The 6000-nt window shown below is 55.0% G+C and overlaps 1 protein-coding gene across 1 annotated transcript in view; it reads left to right on the top strand.

The window, feature by feature from the left end:
• Positions 1 to 1662: 1662 nt before the first annotated feature.
• Positions 1663 to 6000, top strand: part of BRINP3 (BMP/retinoic acid inducible neural specific 3) — a 205627-nt gene continuing 201289 nt past the window's right edge. Inside the window, exon 1 of the mRNA XM_028531286.2 lies at positions 1663 to 2233. The gene's annotated coding sequence lies outside the window, so the exon portion shown is untranslated. The remainder of the gene's footprint in view (positions 2234 to 6000) is intronic.

The following is a 6000-nucleotide window of genomic DNA, read 5'->3' as shown; positions in this document are numbered from 1 at the left end:
ACATTAGTAGGAGATTGCTATAGCTTGAACTTACTTGGTGAAATATATACACACACACACATACATATACACATATGTGTATACATATACACACATATACACACGCATTCTCATGTCTGGAACTGAAAGAATATTATATTTTTGAATATGGCCAAGATACACCAAAAGCATAGACATGGGGCTACTGCCGGCAACTGTTATTTTCAGAGAGGAAAGAGAATTAGAAATAAGGGAGGTGTTTACGTATCCCTCTGGCAGGGCAAGCAAGGGTCAGCTTCACCTGTGTTCCGGTCTTGACTATGGGAAAGGGAGGGCCTTAAAGCCCTCCTATCGCCCCCGGAAAGTCCCCGGCTTCAAATCCACCCATACTGACAAGTGCTCTCCCTGGAGGCAGGGAAAGGGACGTTTCACTGGCCTGGCTCGTGATTTACATACTGAGCAGCGTGAAGAAGCAAAGGAAGTGGCGTGGGGAGGAGGGGGGCTGGAGAAGCAGCGCTTTCCCTTCCCAACCACAGAGAAGATCACTTACCGAGAACAGTTTGGGGCCAGGGTGAATGTTTGGTCCCTCTATCACGTGCCGCTTCAGTCTGTGCAAGAAATCAATTTCCACCCAACCTCCTTTCCCTCCGAGAGAGAGAGAGAGAGAGAGAGAGAGAGAGAGAGAGTGAGAGAGAGAGGGAAAAAGAGGGAGAGAGAGGGAGAATGAATATGAATGCTTGCTCCGGGGTCCAGAGGAAGATAGAGCCAAGGGCAGAAGACTCCCGCAGCGCTCTTTATCCACACTGTGGCTCGGGAGGAGCGCAGGGAGGGAGGGAGGTTCCCCAGGGAAGGTCGGGCATGGTGAGGGGATCTCCCCGCCAAAATAGAAATCGTACCCCCCCCCCCGGCCCCCCGCAGGAGAATCAGCAGCCCCTCAGGGGAAACTAGCCATTTCCTAGCGGTGGCAGGTTTCAGAGAAGAAAGGGAAGTTCCGAATTGAAAGGCAGAGACAGAGGAGATTTGGGATTTGGTCTTGGAGAAGGAACGTGACCGTGGAGAGGAAAGGGGAGAAGGAATCCAGATCTTACCTGATCGAGCAGGCGATCCTTCTTCGTGCGGCAGCGGGATCCGAAAATGGCCCAAGAATGCGTTCTGCAGCAAAGCGCTGCCTAGCGCACTCGCCCTGGGCGCAGGAATCAGAGGGGGTGCGGGGCCTCCAGGCCTGCCGCCTGCTCCCCAGGGACGGTCCCCAGACCCTCCAAAGCCCCCAGCTTCTAAAGCCAGCTGAGGCGGAGGTTTTCGGGTAGAGGTCGGTTCCTTGAGACTCTGGCCGCAGGCTCGTGGGGGAAATCAGGACCCGGGAGAGCTCCCGCCGCCACCGCTGCGCTTCTAACCACTGTGCGGCGTCCCCCGGCCTGAGCCTCAGGCACAGCGCCCCCCGACAGTGCTCGGGTGATGGCCTCAGCCGCATCTTCAGCCCCGTGATCGCCTCCCGCCATCCCCCCCCCCCCAGATGCTGGTGATTTGATCGTCCTAAAGTGACCACGGTCGTTCATGTGGGGGGCGGGGTGGGGGGGGGCTGGCCGTGCTGGGCTCCTTCACTACTCCCCCCCACAGTTGCGGGGACACCCTAGTGAAAGGCACTGACGGAGTCGCGTTAATCCTAATCGCGACGTTCCCGATGCAGGTAGCGCGTGAGGCGCTGGGAGTGGGGAGACGGGAGCGCGATCTCCGAGCCTGTGCCCCCGCGAGTTCTCATTGGACGCTTCCCAGCAGCCTCAGTCATCCCCGCCGCCCCGTCTCTCCGGAGGACTACAGCCTGGCTCCCCAGTTCTCCCTAGCTCTCCTCGTCTTCGGCCCATCCCTTGACTCCTCTTTGCAGGCTTCTCGGGGTTCCACCTCCTGTCCTCTGGAGGGGTTGCCGGGCTTCTGTTTGCCCCCCACCCCGCTGTCCGCACGCACACTCGCATTCTGACCACCTCAGGATCACCCTCTAGAAGTCCCCTTCCACCCCCGCCCCTCCCCAAATACGAGGCACCTCTTGCCCATTTTGCTTTCCTTCCTCCGGGGGTCCTTGGCTCTCGGTGTAACTGGTTTTCGCTTGGTTCCATGCCACCAGGATCTGCTGCTTATTTCAAAGTCCCCCCACCCTGCAGCTCGCCACTTTACCCTGACTGGGGCGGTCATGGAGTCTCCGTGTGAATTCTGGACGCGTCTTCTCTCCCTGTCACCTCGCTTCCTGAACTGTCCTCTGGTAAGTTGTGCTCTTTACACCTTTGCTAGAAACTTACCGCTGCTGCTGTTTTTCCTGAGCTGTGCTTGCTTCCAGAGGGCCGCTCTCCAAAACATTGCTGTGACTTCCGGAACTCAGGGATCTGTGTGGCCGTGTCTAATGAGCGTGTTAGTGCCGTTGCCCTGATCTGCATCCCAGGTGGTGAACCACCTCGTCGTCTTGTAAATTCTCTGTTTATTTCTGTCATTTGTATCCCAGGCCATAGCAAACAGTACCCCCCCCCCCCCAATAATGCTTCCTGGCCCACACTCTGGTACCATTTGAAAGGGCAGATTTTATGCTTAACTAAGAGTGAGCTTAAAAGAGACCTTCCGACACCCCCAGGGTGTGGGAAAGCCCGCTGGCCTCTGGTCATCGGGAGGTTGTTCGGGTCAGTGTTGGTCACTGCCAGCCGGGAGGTGACTGAGGGAGGACCTGTGTGAAGTGTGTTTTTACGGGTTAGCAGCACAGTAAGCACCGAAAGCCATGGTATGGTCTGGGGAGGAGGGTGGCTTGTCAGTGCACCATCTCCCCCCCCCCCCACAACATCCCACATCACGCACAGGCACGTTATTTTGGGCACCGTGTTGCAATGTGGGCATCATGTCTGGGAGCACATTTCTGATTCTGCGAATTTAGCCAGTGAACAGTTAATTGGACAGAGTGCTCGCTTCAGAGGTGAAGTGCTATCTGAAGAATGCATTGATTATCTCAGTTCTAGTGCATTGAAATTCAGGGACAGAGTTTATGTGAAAAATGTAATGGCCTCACTCCACGCATGTTCAGCCCCAAGACTCAGTTTTCAGTAAGTATGTTAATATGTTAGTGCTTTTTCCTTCCATGAACATTTTTGTGGGCTTAACGGACAGTTAGGGTGGTTACTTCCCCTTTAAGTGTGTTGGGAAACATTTTAAACCTTAGCTTTAACTTCCCATAATGATAAAGACATCGTATTCATTAAAGGCCAAACCCACAAGTATCAGTGATCTCTAAGGAATACTGAGGTTAAAGGGTTTTCCTCTGAGACCGCCCCCCCCATAAGAAGTTGTTTCTGGTTTCTGCAACATTTCTCTCTATTGGGATAAATGGAGACGAGACCTATTGTTCAAGCTTTTTTTTTTTTTTTTATTTCCTTCTCTATATATGAAATTCTCGGAAAGAACTATTCCCGTCGTCGTTGATGGCTGACGCGACAACCCAAGTAATGCTTCTGAGATTCAGCAACCCTGTTAGCTCCCGTTCCAGCCTCAGCCCATCCCCCAGCCTCGGGATCCATCCGAGGGCTTTCCCCTGGGCTCCCGCCCGGAGAACCCGGCCGAGACCGCCCGCCCCACCCGGCACCCCTCACCCCGCACTAGTTTCTGCCTAGTCCCCTTCCCTGCCTGGCCGTCCCTCCGCCCTGACAAGTGCCATCAGCGCCCCTGACTTCAGTTGAAGAAACCAGGGCTTGGCGTCATTCGCCGGTTCAAACCCCCTCTTAGGAGGACGGCTGCTGTTGCGCAGGGTGGAGGGAGGGGGAACCAACTTTCGGTGCAGTGAGAGCTCTTCATCTCCAGCTCGTCTTCTCCAGAAAGGCGCAAGCGTGTGGTATTTGGGTAAGTGCGTTTTGCAGGATTATAACCTCACTCTCGGGCCTGGGGAGGGGACAAGCCCATCTGAGAGGCGCCCGCAGCCAAAGGCGTTTTAATCCGAGGACTAGCAACAGGCGAATGCGCCTGGAGGTTGTCTGCAGCCCCTGGCAACGCCTAAGCCACCTGGGCTCAGGGAGCGCGGAGGTCCAGGTGCCCAGTTGACTGGCTGGCCCGGAGCTTGGGGCTGGGTGTGGGAGTGACCCGCGTGGGTGGGGACTGTGCCCCTCGCTCCTACCCGCTGGCGCAGGCTCTGCACTCAGCCCTGCGGCGAATGCTGCCTGCTGTGGGCTTTTGCAGCCCCGGAGCGCGGGGCGCGCCAGGGGGGTTCATCCTTGCCGAATGCTCCATTTCCAGCCTTCCTCTGGCTGCACTTGAGCAAAAACCTCGTTGCTGTGCCAGCGAACGGACTTGGGAGCTGGGGCATGTCTTCTCAAAGCCCTTTCTGCGCTGGCGTTAATTAATTAATTAATTTTTAATGAGCTATCCCTAAGACTAATTCATGAGGGCTCCTTAGCCTGCCTGATTTGTAAAGCCCAGATCGCCGCCGTCCGCCGACTTGCTCGGTTGGGTTTAGGATTCCTCAGTGACTTCTCAGGCTCTGGGCTAAAGTACTGCTGACCATTCCTCCCTCCCGTCTCCAAGTGGCAGCAATCTGGAGGGCTGTAGGATGGGGGAGTCGATTTCAACTTGGAGCCAGGAGCTTGGACCCTGAGGTTGAGGTTCAAAGCCAAGAGTGAGGTTTGGGGGCCCTTGGGTTTCTATGATACCCACTTTGCAGTTGGGTTTTATTTTTATGTTTCCCCTTTCCTGGCGGCGGCGGGGTGGGAGGCAGGCGCATCTGGGACTGGAGCCCTGGCCTCCGGCGTCCACCGAGAGGGGGTGGTGCCTTCTGGCTGCTGGTTCCTGCCGGTCCGGCAGCCAAGCAGCGGCACCGGGTTTCTGGCTCCGGTGCCCGTCCTCCTAGTCCCCAAGAGTTGAACCAGAGAGCCTTTTCCTTGGCACCGGGTGGAGGAGGTGGTCAGCCCCTTGGAGCAGGGACCTCCTCCCAATGGGAAGCCGGCAGGGAGACGCTGGGGAGGCTCTAGGTCTGGGGAGGAGGCGCGACGTTCTAGCTGTGTGAGCCACCAACCCGCGGCTTGCACAGAGGGAGAGGCGACCAGGGTTGCTCAATAACCCTGCCGTTGCTTACAAGTACTCTAGCCCTTCCAATGTGCGGAAGCAAAGAAACAGGCGCCAGGGTATAAAGCTGTCACAGCAGCCTGGAAGGCAGGTGATTCGGGTTTGCGGGACGCCTGTCGTGTGCCTGGTAGATGTGTCTGTCCTCATGCAGGGAAGCAGGTAAGGACTGAATATCTGTCTTTTACTGACAATCGTGTAACCTGTGTCTGACCCCTCCGGGGATCATTTTTTCTCTGTGTCGAGCGATGGGGAGTGTGTGCGTTTTCAGATGGTTCTGCTACGATGCATAACTTCTTGGTGTTCACATTCGTGAACGTTTTTCACTCCATCAGCGTGTTTAACGTGCATGGATCCATTTAAATGCCAACTTACATTGATTCAAATATTTACCGGTGTTCCGGGCATCATAAACTGGGCCAAGGTGAGAGGGAAAATGGGGAGGGGTAGAGAGTTGGAGGGAGGGATGCGCCACCCCAGTGGAGTGAGTGAGATGATGACATTATCAGCAGTGCCCCCAAACACTCCTGCCCTTAAGGTCACGGACCTTAGTAGATAAAGAACACTCGGAGAACTAGTGAGGGCAGCTCGAACTAGCAACGTCATTCTGACTACTTCGTAGGAATGGGTCTTTTCTTTTTTTTTTTAAATTAAAAAACATCCCCGGAGTGGGGGTGGATGGGCTGTCAGATGAGAAGAGTTCGCCCTCAGGCAGTGCTGTGTGTGACTCCACTGTAGAAACCGCTGGGCTCAGGGAACCATTTGGAAAGTGGAAAATAAAACCTGAACAAATTCAAGGAAACAATGGCAAGTCTCCCATAAGCAGAGCTTTTCTAAATGGCAAGTTCTGCAGATGTAGGATCGCAGCAGCCAATAGATAGCTTCCACTATCAGACTGAACACAAATGCCCATTAAAATGACAAGACAGAGTTTGGATGTTT

This window comes from Phyllostomus discolor, chromosome 15 (assembly GCF_004126475.2).
Source record: "Phyllostomus discolor isolate MPI-MPIP mPhyDis1 chromosome 15, mPhyDis1.pri.v3, whole genome shotgun sequence".
NCBI lineage: Eukaryota > Metazoa > Chordata > Mammalia > Chiroptera > Phyllostomidae > Phyllostomus > Phyllostomus discolor.
The sequence above is the reverse complement of the archived record's forward strand: the minus strand, read 5'-3'. Positions and strand labels throughout refer to the sequence as shown.